The 22,277-nt window shown below is 43.3% G+C and overlaps 1 long non-coding RNA gene across 1 annotated transcript; it reads left to right on the forward strand.

The window, feature by feature from the left end:
• Positions 1-603: 603 nt before the first annotated feature.
• LOC309555403 lies at positions 604-7,510 on the forward strand. The gene is made up of 3 exons (XR_014225267.1): positions 604-770; positions 4,111-4,278; positions 7,319-7,510. It is a non-coding gene; the product is annotated as an uncharacterized lncRNA (long non-coding RNA).
• Positions 7,511-22,277: the final 14,767 nt, after the last annotated feature.

The following is a 22,277-nucleotide window of genomic DNA, read 5'->3' on the forward strand; positions in this document are numbered from 1 at the left end:
AATGCCTCCTCCACCCCCTTTGTGACATCACCGACCAGTGCATGCTGAGTTTGGAATGGATTTTGGGGTGGACCCCACGTCATTTAAAAAAAAAAAATGTGTTTACATTTTGGCGTGGGGTTTCTTTAAAAATCCATAAGGACTGAGGGAGGACACCCTGTTTTTCACTTTTTTTTAAAATAACTTATAGCCTGTGTGTTCGCCGATCACACAGAATTTTCGGTTGTTTGGAGAACCCCTGAGTTGGCGAGGTTCAGTCCGAACTTTTGCTGGGCCCGAACGGTTCATCCAACACTACTTGCATGCATATGTTTCAGCACAGCCAAGCAGCTTCACGCCCCTCCTCTAAAAAAAATTCCAGGCTTCCAAAGCTTTCAACATTCACAAAACCAGTGGTTGATTAACCCTCGTGTTTTCTGTTTGTATATCTCATTTGTATTCAGTTCTGATATTTCGGCAATGTAACTCTTATATTGCCCCTGAAGAAAGGCAATTGAGATGATCTCCACCCTCAGTAGGTATTAAGATCACCCTCAGGGGCAGACCAATTGTCCTTGCCAATCCTGCTGTGGGTGTGATCTTTCCTCTCTATAAATATCCACCAGGAATCTGGGATCATAAACAGTCTACAGAGCAACACCGACTCTTCATTGGCTTTGCAATAACTCAGACATAGGACTATAACATGAAGACCACATGGGCCCTTGCTGTGATTGCCACCAGTCTCTTGTTGGTTCAGTTCGCCTCTGCTGGTTGGTTTGGTCGAAAAAGTGAGTCTTGCTGACATAGTACCAAATATATAAATTGTATACTGTATGTGTGTGCTCTATTTTGCTCTATGGTTTCATGCATATTTTTAAAAGAATGCAACAAAAACCATTATTTATATTTAACCACTTAAGCCCCGGAAGAGTTTACCCCCTTCCTGACCAGGGCTTATTTTGCGATTCGGCACTGCGTGACTTTAACGGACAATTGCGCGGTCGTGCGACGCTGTACCTAAACGAATTTGACGTCCTTTTTTCCCACAAACAGAGCTTTTTTTTGGTGGTATTTGATCACCTGTGCGATTTTTTGATCATGCGCTATAAACAAAAAAACCCTGCTACGGTCTGAAGCAGCTGCTGGGACTTGCAGTCTGCCATGAAGATGCCAATCCTGGAAATGCAAAAAATTGACTCCTTTCACTGCAGGTATGCTGGGACAGCCTCAAGCCTGAGTTTGGGACTAGGGATGTTAGGAAAAGACTGCACTTTATGTTGAACTGTCATGTTAACTCATTCTCCAGTAAAGCTTTTGAAACTTTGCCTGGTCTCAAGTTACTCAAGGGGTGTAATGCAAAGAACCGGCACATATAGTCTACAGCTTGGGTCACTTAGCACATTGGTGTATGAAAAGATAATGGTCTAGGAGTTAATACAGTGTGACGATACAGTGGTTACTGAGGATAACAAGGGAAGCATCATAAAGAAATTACACTCAAAGCTTTGGAGAGAGATACGTAAACACTACAGATATATGTGCTTTGCTCAGATATCATGATTGAGGTTTACAACCACTTTAAGTGAAGTGCATGCATGAAGGCTGCACTAGGTACATGGTGGGACCCCATACTGTTACTGGGAGTTAGGTAGCAGCGATACGCTGGACAGGTGGAAAGGAAAAATGCTCTGCATGTCCCTCCTAATTGCACAAGTAACTGTGGTGGTAAGAAAGAGTTTATTAAAGTTTAGTCCTCTATTCAAGTAAAGGTATCCCATGTGTAAGATAGTGATCCTAACCTAAATGCCTAGCCTAGCCCAGAAGAACTCACCCTGGGGGTAGGCCTCTCAATTAACCCTTGCTTGGCGCCCACGAGGAGGGAAACATGGACGATGTGACAACCATCCCATCACCCTGCCCAACTTTCTGCACGCTTGCATTGGGGCACTCGTGTCTACTCTATTGACACACACAGTTTAGCTTGGCCCTGTAATCTGTTACCTCATGTCTGAATTTTATTGACAGCAGCAGGAGCCAATGGCAGCTCCTGCTGCTCTCACTGAGGAGGGTACGAGAAAGCAGAGCTACTGCTATCAGGCACAGTGCTGGATCAAGATCAGGCTCAGGTAGGGGTTTTGGGGGGTAGGTGGGGGCATAATCGGTTTTTTTTTTTACCTTAATGCAGAGAATATATAAAGATAAAAACAATTTAGTCTTTACAACCACTTTAACCTTTCCTTACTCGACTTAAAAAAAAATAAATGAAAAATAATTTGTAGCTTATGCAGGGACAAGCCCTCCAACTTCAGAGTTTAAAACATCAGGAGCACCATGAGACAGCAAAAGATATATGGTGCTCAATATTGTGGGTGAGGTGAAAGGTAGGATTGGCTACATTGAAATTAATATTGGATGGGGCCTAAAAGGGCATATCCCAGCAGTAATGGGACATGCCCTGGCATCAATGTGAGGAATAGTGCCCCAGCATTGGTGGCTAGATGTCAGTGACAGTTGGAGATATGAGCTCAGGTCTTCTGTGTCTAGTGATTCCAAAAACAGTATCTCTCCTGCACTCAAGTGGTGTGCAAGAAAGTGAGGGATCTAAAAGGTCTTATTGGCACAAAAATAGGCGGTCTTGCTGCCCCCCTCAGGACCAAGGGTATCCAAAAACACTGAAAGACAACAACAAGAAAAGGGCCCACTGACCTTGTGCATTACCACTAAAACGTTTATTAACCACTTTGCCACTGCTCACTAGAGCTCTACTGCGGCAAAGTGGTTCGTTATCGTCTGGCGATGTAGACCTACGCCGCCAGACACTCCCCATTCTCGGCGGCGCGCGTGGCCGGAGGCTCGCTCCCGCTGTATTCAGTCACAGCGGGAGTCGGACCAGGGGAGGAGCAGCGGCAATCGCTGATCGTCGGGGAATCGAGTCTGGAGATCCGCCCACTTGTGTAAACAAAGCGGGTGGATCTCCTAAGTGACAGGCAGGGTCAGATTGCAGGGTTCAGCATAGCTGAACCTGCGATCTGTCCCTGTGTCACTCAGTCACCTCTCCCCACACATGTCAGTAAGCACCAGGCATACATTAACCCCTCCCTCTCCAATAAAATTAACCCCATCCCTGCCAGTGTCATTTTTTCAGTAACAGTGCATATGTATAGCACTGATTACTGCAGTAATGTCACTGGTACCCCCAAAAGTGTCAAAAATGTCAGTCAAGGGTCCGATCTGTCCGCCGCAATGTCGCAGTCCCGCAAAAAAAATCGCAGCTTGCCGCCATTACTCGTTAAAAAAAACACCAAAAATGACAGAAATCTTTCCCTTAGTTAGTAAACGCAATAACTTTTGCGCAAACCAATCGAAATACGCTTATTGTGATTTTCTTTACCAAACATAGGTAGCAGAAAACAAATTGGCCAAAAATTAAAAAAAAATTAGATTTTTACATTTTTGTGGGGGGGGGGGGAATTTCATATAAAAAATGTGAAAAATATTGTTATTTTTTCAAAATTTACGCTTTTTTTGTTTATAGCGCAAAAAGTAAAAATCGCACAGGCGATCAAATACCACCAAAAGAAAGCTCTGTTTTTGGGAAAAAAGAACGTAAATTTCGTTTGGGTACGGCATTGCATGACCGCGCAATTGTCAGTTAAAGTTGCACAGTGCCGAATCGCAAAAAGTGGCCCAGACGTAAGACAGCAAAATCCTCCGGTGGTAAAGTGGTTAAAATCCAAATAGACCTGGCTTACGCATTTTGGCTCCGCCGATTTTGGCTCTGAGGAAGAGGGTTCTCCGTTGAATGCGTAAGCCAGGTCATTGTGGATACCATCACGCCATCCAGTAGTATAGAAGTGTCCTGGATGTGATTGGTTCTTATTTCCTATATGCATGTATACATCTTATGTTTGTGAGTAGAATGGTTGCTATCTATTTGGATTTTAATAAACTTTTTTAGTGGTAATGCACAAGGTCGGTGTGCCCTTCTCTTGTTGTTGATGTCCTTCTGTGTCTAGTGGTATACCCAGCCCTAAAAACACTTTTTTCTGTTTGGTTCCAACAGTCTTGTTGTTTATTACCCATTCTTTATGTTGCTGGTTTCTATTCAGGTGTTTTTGTATTTTCCAGACAAAATCTGCGACTTACCTCTGGATCATGGTACATGTAAGGCGAAACAGGATCTATTTTTCTATAATAAAAGCATTAAAAGATGTGGTAGATTTTTCTATACCGGTTGTGGAGGAAATGAAAACAGGTTTCTGAGTAGGAAAGAATGTGAGGCTGCCTGCGAATAAGGTATTTTTATTTCTATGGATTATCATTGTATATTGATGAATATTGATTCAACTCAAACCTGACTTACAGGTGTTTCTACAGTCACAACATTGACGCCTTAAGGGTTTCTTCCCTGGCACTACTTTAGGATCACTAAAGTCCACATAAAATGCTGAAAACATTTTAAAGCAATCTTCTTTAAAAGTTAATTCAGAGCTCTAACACCTCAAGTCAAAAAGACCACCACCTCTGATAAGAGTGCTTATCAGATCTCATTGACCTTCTATCTCTAGAAAGGTCAAGTGAGTAATAATTACATCCATCGGTGAGATGTTGTATGCCCCTCTATGGACCTCGGACGGTCTCTCCTAAACTCCAGACCAGCCACGTCAATTCACATTGACGAATGTATAAAAGGAAATAGACGCTCCAATAGTGTAAAATTGTTTACTAGTTTATTAAAATAATTAAAAGTTGCACTTACATCCAATAAGAGATAGATATGCCAACTGTACAGTCTTTCTTACCGTCAAAACAGTACACTCGTGCCTCTGGGATCAGTGTAAATGTGATGACATTAACATGCAGCACAGCCCTACATGTTTCGTTATAGATTACTTCCTCCGTGTCACCCAGAGTATGAGTGTATTGTTTTGCCGGCAAGAAAGACTGTACAGTTGGCGTATCTATCCCTTATAAATTAGTAAACAATTTTACACTATTGCACTATTGGAGCATCTCTTTCCCTTTATACATTTGTCCATGTGAATTGACATGACTGGTCTGGAGTTGAGGAGAGACAGTCCAAGGTCCATAGAGGGGCATACAGCATCTCACCAACAGCTGGGGTTATTGTTTGCTTGAACTTTCCAGGGCAATAAGATCTGGTAAGAACCCTTATTATCAGAGGTGGTGGTATTCACACAAGGAGTCTTTTTCACTTGAGGTGCTGGAGTTCTGAATGAACTTTTTAAGAAGATTGCTTTACTATTTTTTCACCATTTCATGTGGACTTTTTTCATTATATTGCATTTTTTTAAATCTATATGTAGAGCAAATCTGTTGATTTATATTTGTATATCAACAGTTTTAATCAGTGTTGTACATACTGTATACTCACATCAATCCCTGGCCTCAAGGAGCTTACAGGTCCTTCACTGCCTGTTTCACAAGCATACATAATTTACTGTATATAGGAGCAAAGGGAGCCACCAGGATGTCTTACCAGGATGTATGTGGAGTGCACTCACACAATCACGAGGAGAAAATACAAACTTCATTCAGATGACGCCCTGGTCAGTATTTAAACCCGAGGACCCCAGTGTTGCAAGGCACTAAATGATTAGTCTAGGTCCAATGGTTTTCTCTGGACCGAGACTGGAAAAATATGTAGACAGCCACTGACTTCCTTCTGAAAATGCTTTCTGTCTGGTTGTCTGTGGCTTTAGTACTGGCTGGCTGTTCAGACAGTCTGCATGAGAGTCTGGAACTAAGCCGAGGTCAACTATACCTCCCAAATGTCCCTGATTTCGAGGGACTGTCCCTGATTTGGAACAATGTCCCTCTTTCCTCCTCATTTGTCCCTCATTTTGGTCCGATCTTAATGGTGGAATATAAAATGTACTTTATCTTTTAAAAAGTGTTTAACCGTGCTAAACCTTTCATTCAATTTCTAAATTGCTGCATTTGTAAATGTCAAAAGCCAGTATAAAGGAATAATATTTGTGAAAAAAAACTTGTGGGTTTAACTAATCCTTTTTTTTGTATAAATCTTCTTTAAGGAGGTGTGGTGGGGGGTGTCCTATGCCTACAAGCTTTTGTTAATAGGTGTCCCTCGTTCCCATCTCACAAAATTGTGAGATATGGTCATCTGTTTATATAAAATGTGTGGACAATCAAGTTTTGTATTTTTTTTTCTTGAGTGGTGGGAGGTTACAATCTGTCGGGTTTTTATTACTATGGTCTCACTAGGGAGATTTACCCTCTTTATTTCTCCTAGTGACCACTGTTACTGAGGCAGAAAGTGATGGGAAATCCAAAATGGTAAAGTTGTCACCAGAACAAGTGGTGAAGGTAAATCTCCCCGTGAGGACACTTACACAGTGTCACAATGTCCACTTGGGTTGTCACAATTTTTGTTTTGACTTTGATATTTTTGAATCCAAAAAATGTTGATACTTTTTTGATACAGCGTACTATCTGGGGGTCCAGAGATGTATAGTAACTAAGTAGAACTACTTCACTACTGTACTTAAGTACCGAAAGGTGGTATCTGTACTTTCCTAGAGTAGAATTTTTTTCTCCTACTTCCACTTTTACTTCACTAAATTTTTTCGATGATTTCAATACTTCTACTCTGATATTTTTTTTTTTGTGCTGCATAGTTACTCGTTACAATTATAAAAATTACCACTGCCAGAACAGTAGATGGCAGGTTTCATGAAGCTCAAAACATGTGTATTATCAGTGCATACGGAAATAAATGTTACTGTATGTATAAATAAAAGCTGCATTTGAAATAATAAAAAACAATATGATGTTCAAACTTTTTACTTCTTTCTTTAATAACTACATAACACAGTACTTGTACTTTTACTTTCAATACTTGAGTAGCAATTTTTTTTTCAAAACCACTGGTACTTTTACTTTCAGTACTTGAGTAGCAAAATTTAAAAAAAAAAACTACTTGCAATATTTAAATACAAAAAATGTTGAATACTTTAGTACTTCTACTTAAGTCACTTTTTGATCGAGCACTTCCACTTCTACTCAAGTCACTTTTTGATCGAGCACTTGTACTTTTACTCAAGTATGGGTTTCGAGTACTTTATATAACTCTGCTGGGGTCACTTTATACTGACTTGCCTTGGGAATTCTTCCCACCATCTAAATGCACACGTGGTAAGAGATCTGGTCTCCATATGTTTTAACATGTTTTGGTCAGTACTAGGGGAGCTGTTGCTGTTATATTAATATGAATACAAATGGCTCTTTAAAAAAATTTGAGACTGATGATTTTTTAAAGACATGTTTATTTATTTATTTTATTTATTTCTGACAGTCTCATATTGAATAAACTTTGGATATCATCCTGGAAGGACCAGAGAATGTTCATTCTCTTCTTGGAGACTTTTTATTGACATCATAGTATGTTGGAAAATATTCTGTTCTTTCCATATTATTATAAAGGATTATAGCCTTCTCTCGAACTGTCCTATATTTTGAAATCTTGGTTAAATTGTTAATAAATAATATAAAAATAAATTAGAAACTCATAAGGATTTGTTGGTCCATTGCAATTTAAAGTGTAGGTGAACCACATACATCTCTTATTTTGCTCATCTACAGTAGGTCTGGTAAAGTGTCATCAAACCCACATTATTAAAAACTATCAATAAATGCTGTATTATATGCTGTTCATACTCAATCGGTCACTGAGGATTAATTTTCTGTATTCTGCATAAAAACTGGTTGATCCTGCTGTTCAGTGTTCCTTTATCCTGTCCATGTCCGCACTGCAGCTGAGGATTCTGACATTTCACAGGGGGTGTGTGCCGGGTGTGCTTGGGCAGACCCCAATCACCCAGTGCAGTGCATATTCCCCCTGCTGATATTTTACCAAAGCCCCCCATTGGGGCTCCTAAAAAAAATTGTAAAAATAATATAAAAATAACATTGTAAAAAAGAATAACAAATAAAATAATAAAAATAAAAAACAGTCCACTGCCCTTCTGGCACCAACCTCTGCCCTACTGCCACATCCACTGCTCTATTGACATCATCCACTTCCCTACTGACACCTCTACTGCTCTACTGACACGTCCACTGCCCTACTGACACGTCCACTGCTCTACTGACACCATCCACTGCCCTACTGACACCAGCCTCTGCCCTACTGACACATCAACTGCTCTACTGACACATTCACTGCCCTACTGACACCAACCACTGCCCTACTGACACATCTACTGCTCTACTGACACATCCACTGCCCTACTGACACGTCCACTGCTCTACTGACACCATCCACTGCCCTACTGACACCAGCCTCTGCCCTACTGACATGTCCACTGATCTACTGACACCATCCACTGCACTACTGACACGTCCATGCTCTACTGACACCATCCACTGCCCTACTGGCACCAGCCTCTGCCCTACTGACAAATCCACTGCACTACTGACACGTCCACTGCTTTACTGACACCATCCACTGCCCTACTGAGACCAGCCTCTGCCCTACTGACATGTCCACTGCTCTACTGACATCACCCACTGCCCTACAGACACAAACTTTTGCCCTAATGACATGTCCACTGCTCTAATGACACCATCCATGTTTGAATACATTGTAAAATGTTTTTTACATTTATTTATAAGAGTGTGTGTATATATATATAGATTACACACACACACACGTGTTTGAGGTTTGGGGTGCATCCCCTAAGCAATAGGCTGCACACACCTCTGGATTCTGGAGAGAAGCATTAGTAGCTAGTGAACATGATCAGTTTTCAGTGAGTTTCTATGCTAACCATTCCTTTCCTGATCACATCTGAGCAGCCCATGTGACTATAGAGTCAAACATGTGAGTGTATATACAGTGGTAAATTATATCACACTTCCTCTCTGTTCTGCCATGCCTACTAACCAGCTAAACACAATGGGGGCGGGATATTATATGTATATTGTTAGAGGCTTTGCCTCCTTGTTATTCTAAGTACATACATACAATAGAGACATGCTGGAGGGCCACGACTTAGCCTGTGATTGGCAGAAATATGCTAACATCATGTTATTGCCAAAAAATAACAAAGATTTAATTTCAAATAATTATTTGTATGGTGAATGATTTAAAATACATTATTGTAACAGATCAACCGACACCCCGACTGGGTACCTCCATTGACGGATGCTCCTAGTGCTTCCCAAGGGCTCCAAGCACTCCACCCGACACCATAACCTCCTCAGACCCCACAAACCGCTGCAGCTTGGTTGGGGTCTCGCCGTCTCCTACCCACCCTTGTACCTACGACAAGGCTCCAGGTTCCAGTGGGTGAAGCTCTCTTTCCCCAGAGAGTGAAGCAGGAACAAGCTCTTTTAAGTGCTTAATGATTATCCAAGGGAGTATGAAGAGCATAGCAATCCCTTGTAGCAGATTTCCCCAATAAGAGGCAGGACTCTCGATTGAGGGTGAAATATAACTCTTTATTGAACAAGAAACAGACTTTTATACAGTTTTTTTCCCACAAGGTTACCGCCCAGGTGGACTTTGTGGGGTACAGGACATGACAATCACAATCCAATAGAAACAGGGTTTTACACTCAATTATTCCAATACAGTGTACACAATCCCTCCCCTCTGGCTGATTACATTATCATATGCAGATGAAATTGTATACAGAAACAGAATTAACCTGAACTAATTATGCAGCTGTCTGGACAGAATACACATCCCACCTCAATACACAAACAATAGGGAGAGCCTGTCTGACATTGAAGTTCAATACACATTAGCATAACTTGTAAATACAGACCCCATTTGAAGCAAACCAAACCATCAGTCTTTCACTCCCAGTGGCGGTTGTCACAATTATATTGTCAAAAGTATTTGGGCGCCTGCCCTTACATGCACATCCACTTTAATGGCATCCCAGTCTTAATCCGTAGGGTTCAATATTGTGTTGGCCCACCCTTTGTAGCTATAACAGCTTCAACTTTTCTGGGAAGGCTGTCCACAAGGTTTAGGAGTTTGGAAATGTTTGACCATTCTTCCAGAAGGGTATTGGTGAGGTCAGGCGCTGATGTTGGATGAGAAAGTCTGGCTTGCAGTCTCTGGTCAAATTCATTCTAAAGATGTTCTATCGTGTTGAAGTCAGGACTCTGTGCAGGCCAGTCAAGTTCCTCCACCCCAAACTTGCTCATCTATGTCTTTATGGACCTTGCTTTGTGCACTGGTGTGCAGTCATGTTGGAACAGGAAGGGGCCATCCCCAAACTGTTCCCTCAAAGTTGGGAGCATAAAATTGTCCAAAATGTCTTGGTATGCTAAAGCCTTAAGAGCTCCCTTCACTGAGGGGACCAAGCCCAACCCCTAAAAACTAACCCTGCACCATAATCCACCTTCCGTCAAATGATTTGGACCAGTGCACAAAGCAAGGTCCATAAAGGCATGAATGAGTGAGTTTGGGGTGGCAGAACTTGACCGGCCTGCACAGACTCCTGACCTTAACCCAATAGAACAAATTAGAGTGGAGACTGTGAGCCAGGCCTTCTCTTCCAACATCAGTGCCTGACCTCACAAATGTGCTTCTGGAAGAAAGGTCAAACATTCCTAAACTTTGTGGACTGCCTTCCCAGAAGAGTTGAACCTGTTATAGCTGCAAAGGGTGGGCCAACCCAATATTGAACCCTACGGACTAAGACTGGGATGCCATTAAAGTTCATGTGCGTGTAAAGACAGGTGTCCCAATACTTTTGACAATATAGTGTAGTTTATTGATATGAGATATTTATTTTTACTCTGTATTTTAAAGGCTAACCAGACGGGGGACTGTACTTACCGGACCACCCTGCTGAGGTTGGGCGTCCATCCTGACAGACTGCCTCTGCACCGCAGTGAGGGTGCTGACGGCCAAGGGGCACGCTGCGATGCTGGCATGCCAGGTGTGTGCATCCCAGCAGGGTGTTTCACCCACAGGCCAGTCCCCGTCCGTGGGACTATAGACGCTATGGAGACCCAGTGCGGAGCTACGGTATACAAGCACTCGCTGGCACAAACTGGGAGACCATAAGGCTCTCATATAGCCAGTCCGAAACCCAGCCAGCATTCCACAGGAACTGGAGTCAGCAGCAACAAACAATAAAATAAAAAATGTTCCCTTTAAGATGTTTAAAACAGAGCTAGGATAAAAAGGTCCCAGCAGGGAGCTGTTTGGCCAGTCCTAAGAGCAGGCAGCTAAAAACTGAAGATGCTTTGGCTCTACCTGGTCACTCCTAGTGGTAGGGGCTTATTTCCTATCCATCTATGATTTAACGCAGCAGCTATGTCCGTCGGTGGACAATAATTCCAATAATTTCTGATCTGAGGACACCAAATGTAAAGCATAGCGCCATGTAAGGAGCATCCTCTAAACCAGGGGTGTCAAACTCCACTTCCATCGCGGGCCGAATCAGCATTATGGTTTCCCTCAAAGGGCCGGTTATATCTGTAAGATTAGATGTCCAGAGTACCCCACGCCCCCTTACACCCTTACATCACAATGCACCCCCTTACCAGAGGGTGGATCTTTGAAGAAGTGCAGGGTCTGAAGGAGAACCAGAGAAGGGCTGGAGTCAGCTTTCAGAGTCTGCTGAATGCTGGGACCAGGGGAGGCAGAGACAAGGTGGTGTTGCGGCTGCGCAGAGAGGTGCAGGATCTGTAGGAGGAGGTCTGCCCTCCTCTCTGATGTGGACTGCTGAGGAGGAGCCTTTCTGCAGCTGCACAAAGTACTGCAGGATCTGGCAAAGGAGTTCTGTCCTCTCTGCTGTTGACTACAGAGAAAAGGTGGGGGCAGAGACAAGGGGGCTGCCACAGCTGCATCAGAGGTGCGAGGGCCACATGAAATGGCCTGGGGGGTTGCATTCGGCCCACGGGCCTTGTGTTTGACACCTGTGCTCTAAACCATTCTACTGATGCCATTGGATACAAGTACCATCTCGTCAAAACTTTGATACCAGCCTTAAAGAGACATTCAACATGCCCTTTTAGGAAACATGCAGCCTGGAGTGCCAAACCTGCATTTCTAGCTAAAAATAAAGGCCCCTCTCCCAAGCCAGATATTTCCTGAGGTATGGTGAGCAAAGATGCATATGCCATGGAGATACCACCTCTGGAGCCCTGGTCTTTGGTACACCACTGTCCATAAGCTGTCAGGGTTGGGATCTCTGTTGAGGATCGAAGAGTCCATAAAAAATGAGCTATTTGGCAAAAACAAAACGATTCAGAAGAGGATTTCTCTATATGTGCAGTGCAATGAGAAGAGGTAAAGGGGCTTCTATACGTATAAAAGTGTCCTATGCAATATAAGCCCTTGTCCGTCCACCATTTAAAGGCTCTGATGTCCATACCTGGAGGGAAATTAGGATTATAAAACAAGTGATCAGCGCTGGATTGACACACATGCTGTCCCAAAGCACAAAGGAGTGAGATAACCTTTGTCCCACTTGCCGTCCGTCCACCGCATATATACTGTGGCGGGCTCGCTCGGCTGCATGAATCGCCGTACCTGTACGGCACTTGGCGGGAGGGAACCAGGGGGAGTCCACGTGCCGCCAGCGGCACGCATCAGCCCTCACTAGGCAGCGGCAATGCCGATTCACATGGTCGGCAGCCGCAATTGCCACTGGGCACCCGCATCTCTCCCCGCTGAGAGAGAACGACGGTCAGCTGTTGTAAACACAGCAGACTGTTGTTCTCTCTGAAATTAGCACAGAGTGCCTGTGATTCTCCTATATAGGATCACAGGTCTCTGTGTTCTTTTCACAAGTCCATCCCCCATACAGTTAGAAAACACTCCCCTAGGTTTACAGTTAACCCTGTGATCACCCCTGGGTTAACCCCTTCCCTGCCAGTGTCATTATTACAGTAACAGCACTGATTACTGTAGTAATGTCACTGGTCCCCCCAAAAGTGTCAAAAATGCCAGTTAGGGGTCCGATCTGTCTGCCGCAATGTCGCAGTCCCGCTAAAAATCACAGATTACTGCCATTACTAGGAAAAAAAAATACATAAATCTTTCCCCTAGTATGTAGACGGGATAACTTTTGCGAAACCAATCAAAATACGCTTATTGGGATTTTTTTTTTTTACCAAAAATATGTAATATAATGCAATTGGCCTAAAATGATGAAAAAATCAAATTATCAAATCAAAAAATCAAATCAAAAAAATTGATTTTTTTTTTTGGGGAATGTTATATAGCAGAAAGTAAAAAATATTACATTTTTGGTTTGGGGTTCAATACCGCTTTAAGTTCCCTCATTGTTGTGTGAAAGTAGAGTGCTGAAGTTATCTCTGAAATGTTATGCTATGGGCATATTTGTGAGGATTAAGAAGAGATGTAAAATAACTCGTATACTGCTCTCCATGCATCTGATATCTACAGTTTATTTATTATGTATTAGACTGTCCTATCTATACTTTAACACTTTATTCTTATAGGAAATGTGTGGTGTTTTTCTTTCTTTATTGTGGTCCGGACTAAAAAATACATATTTATTTTACTTTTTTGTTTTATCGTTTGAATATTAAGAGTTTATGTTTTCTATACAGTCAGTGGTCACTGCACTAGCAAACAATTATGCATATACTGTAGCAATTTAAAGAATACGTATACAGGTAAAGAATGTGCATTTATTTATTTTTTTTCTAGGAGCCTGGTGCATCGTATTTAGTTGACTAAAATTTGCAGTACATTTTAGTCTACTAAAATGTCCTACATTTTAGTCAACTGAAATGATTTTAGTCGACTAAAATCGAATGGGTTTAGTTAAATTGTAATGCATTATTTAGGCATTTCTCTAGAATTTCCAAAAATCTAATATCATGGTATTATTTATGCTAATAAGGTTTGAACAAACTCACAGATACAGATTTAGCCGTTCTGGATTGTCTGAGGAGGCCTATACTGCACAGTGCTCTGGACGGTCTTAGGAGGTCTGTAATGCTACACAGTGCTCTGGACAGTGGTCTAAGGAGGCCTGTAATGCACAGTGCTCTGGACGGTGGTCTGAGGAGGCCTGTAATACTGCACAGTGCTCTGGACAGTGGTCTAAGGAGGCCTGTAATGCACATTGCTCTGGACTGTGGTCTGAGGAGGTCTGTAATACTGCACAGTGCTCTGGACGGTGGTCTGAGGAGGCCTGAAATGCACAGTGCTTTGGACAGTCTGAGGAGGCCTGTAATGTTGCACAGTGCTCTGGGTGGTGGTCTGAGGAGGTGTTTAATGCACAGTGCTCTGGATGGTGGTATGAGGAGGCCTGTAATACTGCACAGTGCTCTGGACGGTGGTCAGAGGAGGCCTGTAGTTCATAGTGCTCTGGATGGTGGTCTGAGGAGGTCTGTAATACTGCACAGTGCTCTGGACAGTGGTCTGAGGAGGCCTGAAATGCACAAAATGCTGTGCATGGTGGTCTGAGGAGGCCTGAAATGCACACAGTGCTCTGGATATGGACAGTCTGAGGAGGAGGTCTGTAATGCATTGCACACAGTGCTCTGGACAGTCTGAGGAGACCTGTAATCACATAGTGCTGTAAACAAGTGGTCTGAGAGGAGGCATGTAATGTTCACACTCACAGTGCTCGGCTCTGGATGGTCGTGAGTCGGGACTCTCATCAGGAGGCTGGTCATCTGAGGAGGCCTGTAATGCTGCACGCTAAGGACTTTCTTGCTTGCTGGGAGGGGAAGAACTCACTGGTTTTACAAAGACGGAGCTCCAGGAAACCAGAAGTTCAGGTGGGTAAACGCCCCTCCCTCACATTTTTTGTTTAGTTTTCGTTAGTTTATGAAAACCGAATTGATTTTCGTCATAGGGTTCTTCAGTGAACGAAAATGGGGTGTACTTTTCGTTTTGTTTTCGTCACCGTAAAAAAGGCCGCTAACGAAAATTTTGACGAAAGTGTTTTCGTCGACTAAATAACACTGGTGAAAAACAGTAGTAGTTCACTCATTCACAAACTTTGTTAATAAATGATGTGGCTATGTGGGGGGAGCTCTGCTGTTTATGAATAATGACAGATGGAGAAGATGGGGGATCAGGTCAGGGTGCAGGCGGGTGCTTTATTAACATGCTACATCCTGAATATGGGTGACATGTAGCATGTTATTAAATGTGAATTCATCCTTTAAAACCAAACAAACTCTTTTTTATATAGTTAGGACCTTAAGGCCCCATGTAAAAGTGATATTAAAGCGGAACTACACTGCATCCAAAAACCCAATTTAAGGTCACTGAAATTATGACAGTTGTTGCAATGCTTACCTATCCTGTCATAAACAGTCTTCTGAATCTTTCCCAATGGAGTTCTAGGGGTTCCAACTTTAGTTAGAGTTAGCCAATCAGTAGCTCTGCCTGAACACTGATCCTTTAGATTCATCAAAACTATGTAAAATGAGAACCTATCATCCAATCATCCATCCAGCCTTTGTACTACATAGTTAATTTATTTGCCAACCACCCAATAGCAGATATACTGCTACAGGGCAGCCACACTGTGCAGAATCATGTATGCAGGGGCGACGCCCCCCCCTATCCATGCATCCGGCCCCCTAATCTACATGCAGGGCGCCAGATGCATGGATTCCAATAGGGGATTTTTTTTTTTTTTTTGAAGCATGTGATTAGAGCCAGAGGCTCTAATGGGCTTCAAAAAAGGGTGGGCCCTGAGCCCACCCAATTGTATGACAATAGCGAATGAATATTCACTATTATTACACTGACTTTTCTCCCAGCCAATCAGAAAGCAGGTTGCGAGACCCCTTTTCTGATTGGCTGAAAAGAGAAGCGATTTTACTGGCCATTGGCCAGGCAGAGGAAGGAGATGTACGACCGGAGGAGACTCACAGCCGCTCGGGGAAGGAGCGGGTAAGGATGCTGGCTGTCCGGCTGCGTAGCCAGCCGGCCTTCTGTCCCGGGAGGGGGGAGGAGGGAGGGGGTGGTAGATTTGATTGCCGGCCGGCAGTCCTGCCGGGGGGAGGGGTGTTGGTTTTTCTGCCCCCCCCCAAAAAAAGTTTCATTCACCAGCCGCCACATATATATACACATGATCCTGCACTTCTGGGTATCGGGGCGAGTTCGTGCCGCCGGTAGCTCCCTCCTGCTGTGATTTTACACAGCGGGTCCCGTGGACCCGATGTCCATCAGCCCCCACTGTTCGTTCTGTACACAGGCAGAACAGCGATCTGCCTATGTAAACAAGGCAAATTGCCATTCTGTCAGTACAGAAGGCATGGATCCTGTGTTCCTGTAAAGTAGAAACTCCGATCCATGCCTTCCACTAGTAAAAGCACCTCCCCCCACTACACTGAAACATTTGCTAGGCACACATTTAACCCTTTGATTACCCCTCATGTTAACCCCTTCTCTGCTAGTGTCATTAGTACAGTAACAGTGCATATTGTTAGCACTGATCATTGTATTAGTCGCACTGGATCCCAAAAAAAAGTGTCAAAAGTGTCAGTATCCAATTTGTCTGCCGCAATATTGCAGTCCCACTATAAGTCGCCGTTTACCATTACTAGTAAAAAATAAAGAAATAAAAATATCCCATAGTTTGTAGACATTATGAGACTGGGTTCACACTAGTACGAAGTGGATGCAGGTTTTCCCTGCATCCAATTTGCATGACAAGAGAGTGTGCCTGGCTCCCAATGGAGCCGGTTCACACACCTTGTGCAGTTAGATTGTAATGTGGTGTAAAGTAGTGAATTTAACAAAACTCAGCAGCAGACTTTCTTAAAATACATTTCTCCATGGCTCCAGTCTTGTAGGCCTTACTACAAATGCACACATTGTATGTATTCTCCTGCTAATTTACTAAGCTTGTAAGCTGGATAAAGAAAATATAAATACAAGTCAATAAGCACCATACAGAATCCTGTAGCACGTATGAAATGTTTTTTAAATTGTGCTTTGTAAAATAATATTGTTACATGTTTATTTCTTTATCAGTCCCATGTCTTGTGTACCCGTTCCTAGGCTAGACTTTCACTTTTACATTATAATGGCTGACAGGTCCACTTGAAGACTCTTGGCAGTATAGAAGTGATACTTTTTTGGAATAAAAAAAAAAAAAAAAGGAAATGATACTGACTGCCAAATGAGTGCATTCATTAAAAATAATTAACTTTTAAGATATTTTTCTTAAATCTCTTTGTGAAAAAGGTTCTTGCGTGCATCTCTGAAATGATGACTAATACACCCACTCCAGAGAATTCCTTTAATTATAATTTGTGGCAATATTTTCTTGAACACCCTAAGGCTTTTACAGTCTTAGATATGTAAGTGTAATGAGATTGCTGGTTGCTGCGGAGAGGAAAACATTTTATTTTATTTTTCACATAACATTACCAAAAACATTCAGTTTTAATGTTAATAACTTGTTTGACAGATCATAGGACGTGGGAGGTGAAGAACAATTTCAGATAAAGGTAAACTATGAACAACTTATTTTGTAATGTTTTCATTGTAATATTTTTTGTTTTAAATTAATCTTATTTTGTAACTTTTTAAACACTTCTGTACCAGAAGATTGTCCCTCTTAGAGCCCATTCACACTAGCGCGACTTATGAGGCGACTTGTGTCGCCCCAGGTCGCTTGACATAACAAATGCAATGTTAATGAATAAGTGCCGTCTTAATTGGCACTACTGAAGTCACTCCGACTTCAGAAAAGGGTCCTGTACTACTTTGAGGAGACCTGTGATCCGACTTGTCCCATATACTTTAATGGGAGTCGCCTCCTTATCTTAATTGACGCGACTTGTGATCCGACTTGTGATCCGACTTTCCATAAAAATGGTCCTGAACAAGAAAAAAAAAAGCATTTTTCTTATAATTTTTAAAAGAACAGGAATATGGCTCCTCTCCACCTGGCCGTTTTTTTTGCAGGCATTTATCGGGCATTTTTGGAGGCAGGCATGACTTTTTTTGGATTCAGTGTCGGGGGGGGGGGGGGGGGTCTAAAAAGTGTCCCTGTGAAGTTTCATCACTGTAGAATGTCCAGAACCAGAAAAAAAAAGCATTTTTCTTATAATTTTTATTAGAACAGGAATACGGCTCCTCTCCACCAGGCATTTTTTCTTGAAGGCATTTATCGGGCATTTTTGGAGGCAGGCATGACTTTTTTTTGGATTCAGTGTCTGGGGGGGTCTAAAAAGTGTCCCTGTGAAGTTTCATCACTGTAGCATGTCCAGAACCAGAAAAAAAAGCATTTTTCTTATAATTTTTAAAAGAACATGAATATGGCTTCTCTCCACCTGGCCGTTTTTTTCACAAGGGACACTTTTTTCATATTCTGATTGGCCAAATACAAAGTCGTTCAAAGTCGTCTATCATACAGGTCGCGTAAAAAAATTCACAAGTCGCGCTAAGTCGTGCTGAAGTTGCGCCGAAGTCGCGCCGAAGTCACGCTAAGAGTCGCGCTAGAAGTGGCCCCTTTATGAGGCGACTTAGAGGTCACGCTAGTGTGAATGGGCTCTTAATGACCAGGCCATTTTTTGTGATAAGGCACTGCGTTACTTTAACTAAAAATTGCACGGTTGTGCGATGCTGTACCCAAATAAAATTGATGTCCTTTTTTCCTACAAATAAAGCTTTCTTTTGGTGGTATTTGATTGCTTCTGCGATTTTTATTTTTTGTGCTATAAGCAAAAAGAGCGACAATTCGGAACAAAAAATAACAATATCTTTTACTTTCTGCTATATAACATTCCCAATAAAAAAAATTAAAAATCTGATTTTTTCATCATTTTAGGCCAATTTGTATTCTGCTACATATTTTCGGTAAAAAAAAAAAATCCTAATAAGTGTACAGTGGGTACGGAAAGTATTCAGACCCCCTTAAATTTTTCACTCTTTGTTATATTGCAGCCATTTGCTAAAATCATTTAGGTTCATTCTTCTTCCTCATGAATGTACACATAGCACTCCATACTGACAGAAAAACACAGAATTGTTGACATTGTTGCAGATTTATTAAAAAAGAAAAACTGAAATATCACATGGTCCTAAGTATTCAGACCCTTTGCTGTGACACTCATATATTTAACTCAGGTGCTTTCCATTTCTTCTGATCATCCTTGAGATGGTTCTACACCTTCATTTGAGTCCAGCTGTGTTTGATTTTACTGATTTGACTTGATTAGGAAAGCCACACACCTGTCTATATAAGACCTTCCAGATCACAATGCATGTCAGAGCAAATGAGAATCATGAGGTCAAAGGAACTGCCTGAAGAGCTCAGATACAGAATTGTGGCAAGGAACAGATCTGGCCAAGGTTACAAAAAGATTTCTGCTGCACTTAAGGTTCCTAAGAGCACAGTGGCCTCCATAATCCTCAAATGGGAGACGTTTGGGACGACCAGAACCCTTCCTAGAGCTGGCCGTCCGGCCAAACTGAGCAATCGGGGGAGAAGAGCCTTGGTGAGAGAGGTAAAGAAGAACCCAAAGATCACTGTGGCTGAGCTCCAGAGATGCAGTCAGGAGATGGGAGAAAGTTGTAGAAAGTCAACCATCACTGCAAAAGACTTTGAGACTGGTGCGGAGGTTCACCTTCCAGCAGGACAACGACCCTAAACATACAGCCAGAGCTACAATGGAATGGTTTAGATCAAAGCATATTCATGTGTTAGAATGGCCCAGTCAAAATTCAAGACCTAAATCCAATTGAGAATCTGTGGCAAGACTTGAAAATTGCTGTTCACAGACGCTCTCCATTCAATCTGACAGAGCTTGAGATATTTTGCAAAGAAGAATGGGCAAAAATGTCACTCTCTAGATGTGCAAAGTTGGTAGAGACATCCCCAAAAATTACTGCAGCTGTATTTGCAGTGAAAGTGGTTCTAAGTATTGACTGCAAATGCATGCCACACTTTTTAGATTTTTATTTGTAAAAAATTTTGAAAACCATTTACCATTTTACTTCAACTTCACAATTATGTGCCACTTTGTGTTGGTCTATCACATAAAATCCCAATAAAATACATGTAGTAGGTTTTCCAGGCATGAGGTGGGACTGTCATTGTTTCCAGTAACACTCCCAGCACATTTGAGCTGTAACTCCAGGTGTGAGAACTGAGACAATGACAATTTCGGCATTTTTGGTTTGTGTGTTTTATTGTATTTTGGGGATGGGAGAAGGGAATGAGTGGGATCCTCCTCTGGCTCAACTAGGTACAATTTCGAGACTCTTCTAGCAAAAATGCCTGTTAGCGCTGTCTTGACGCCAGCTGACGTTAGCCAATGCTTCCTGATGCTTGGATATACTGTAACCAGTGGCGGCTGGTGCTCAAAATTTTTGGGGGGGCGCAAACAGAAAAATGTAATAGGCATTGCTTTGCGGCAAAAAACGCTGTAAAAAATTGCGTGACTTTGAGGTCGCAAAAGTGTGAAAGGGGCCTTCAGTAATTAAGGTATAGTGTGCCCCATTTCAATGCAGAGAGACCAGCGTGTCCCCTTTCAATGCAGAGAGATCAGCGTGCCCCCTTTCAATGCAGAGAGACCAGCGTTCCCCCTTTCAATGCACAGTGACCAGCGTGCCCCCTATTAATGCACAGTGACCAGCGTGCCCCCTTTCAATGCACAGTGACCAGCGTGCCCCCTTTCAATGCAGTGACCAGTGTACATGCCCCCTTCAATGCAGTGACCAGCGTACATGCCCCCTTCAATGCAGTGACCAGCGTACATGCCCCCTTCAATGCAGTGACAAGCGTACATGCCCCCTTCAATGCAGAGATCAGCGTACATGCCCCTAATGCAGAGACCAGCATACATACCCCCTTCAATGCAGAGATCAGCGTACATGCCCCCAATGCAGTGACCAGCGTACATGCCCCCAATGCAGTGACCAGCGTACATGCCCCCTTCAATTCAGTGACCAGCATACATGCCCCCAATGTAGTGACCAGCATACATGCCCCCAATGCAGTGACCAGCATACATGTCCCCAATGCAGTGACCAGCGTGCGTGCCCCCAATGTAGTGACCAGTATACATGCCCCCAATGCAGTGACCAGTATACATGCCTCCAATGCAGAGATCAGCGTGCGTGCCTCCAATGCAGTGACCAGTATACATGTCCCCAATGCAGAGATCAGCGTGCGTGCCTCCAAACAGTGACCAGTATACATGTCCCCAATGCAGTGACCAGTATACATGTCCCCAATGCAGAGATCAGCGTGCGTGCCTCCAATGCAGTGACCAGTATACATGTCCCCAATGCAGTGACCAGTATACATGTCCCCAATGCAGAGATCAGCGTGCGTGCCTCCAATGCAGTGACCAGTATACATGTCCCCAATGCAGTGACCAGTATACATGTCCCCAATGCAGAAATCATCACTTCACTCTGTCTGACAGTCACTTACTGGGCTGCTGCTGCCTGCTGTGCTGGACTCTGTCTCTGTGTGGTGGAGTGACCTCACGCTGTGGCCTGCTGAGTGTGGACTTTCTGCGCGGCTGCGCCTGTGGCCTGGGCCTGGCTGCGTACATGCCCCCTTCAATGCAGTGACCAGCGTACATGCCCCCTTCAATGCAGTGACAAGCGTACATGCCCCCTTCAATGCAGAGATCAGCGTACATGCCCCCAATGCAGAGACCAGCATACATACCCCCTTCAATGCAGAGATCAGCGTACATGCCCCCAATGCAGTGACCAGCGTACATGCCCCCAATGCAGTGACCAGCGTACATGCCCCCTTCAATTCAGTGACCAGCATACATGCCCCCAATGTAGTGACCAGCATACATGCCCCCAATGCAGTGACCAGCATACATGCCCCCAATGCAGTGACCAGCGTGCGTGCCCCCAATGTAGTGACCAGTATACATGCCCCCAATGCAGTGACCAGTATACATGCCTCCAATGCAGAGATCAGCGTGCGTGCCTCCAATGCAGTGACCAGTATACATGTCCCCAATGCAGAGATCAGCGTGCGTGCCTCCAAAGCAGTGACCAGTATACATGTCCCCAATGCAGTGACCAGTATACATGTCCCCAATGCAGAGATCAGCGTGCGTGCCTCCAATGCAGTGACCAGTATACATGTCCCCAATGCAGAGATCAGCGTGCGTGCCTCCAATGCAGTGACCAGTATACATGTCCCCAATGCAGTGACCAGTATACATGTCCCCAATGCAGAAATCATCACTTCACTCTGTCTGACAGTCACTTACTGGGCTGCTGCTGCCTGCTGTGCTGGACTCTGTCTCTGTGTGGTGGAGTGACCTCACGCTGCGGCCTGCTGAGTGTGGACTTTCTG

Source organism: Pelophylax lessonae (assembly GCF_965119305.1).
Source record: "Pelophylax lessonae genome assembly, chromosome: 5".
Classification (NCBI taxonomy): domain Eukaryota; kingdom Metazoa; phylum Chordata; class Amphibia; order Anura; family Ranidae; genus Pelophylax; species Pelophylax lessonae.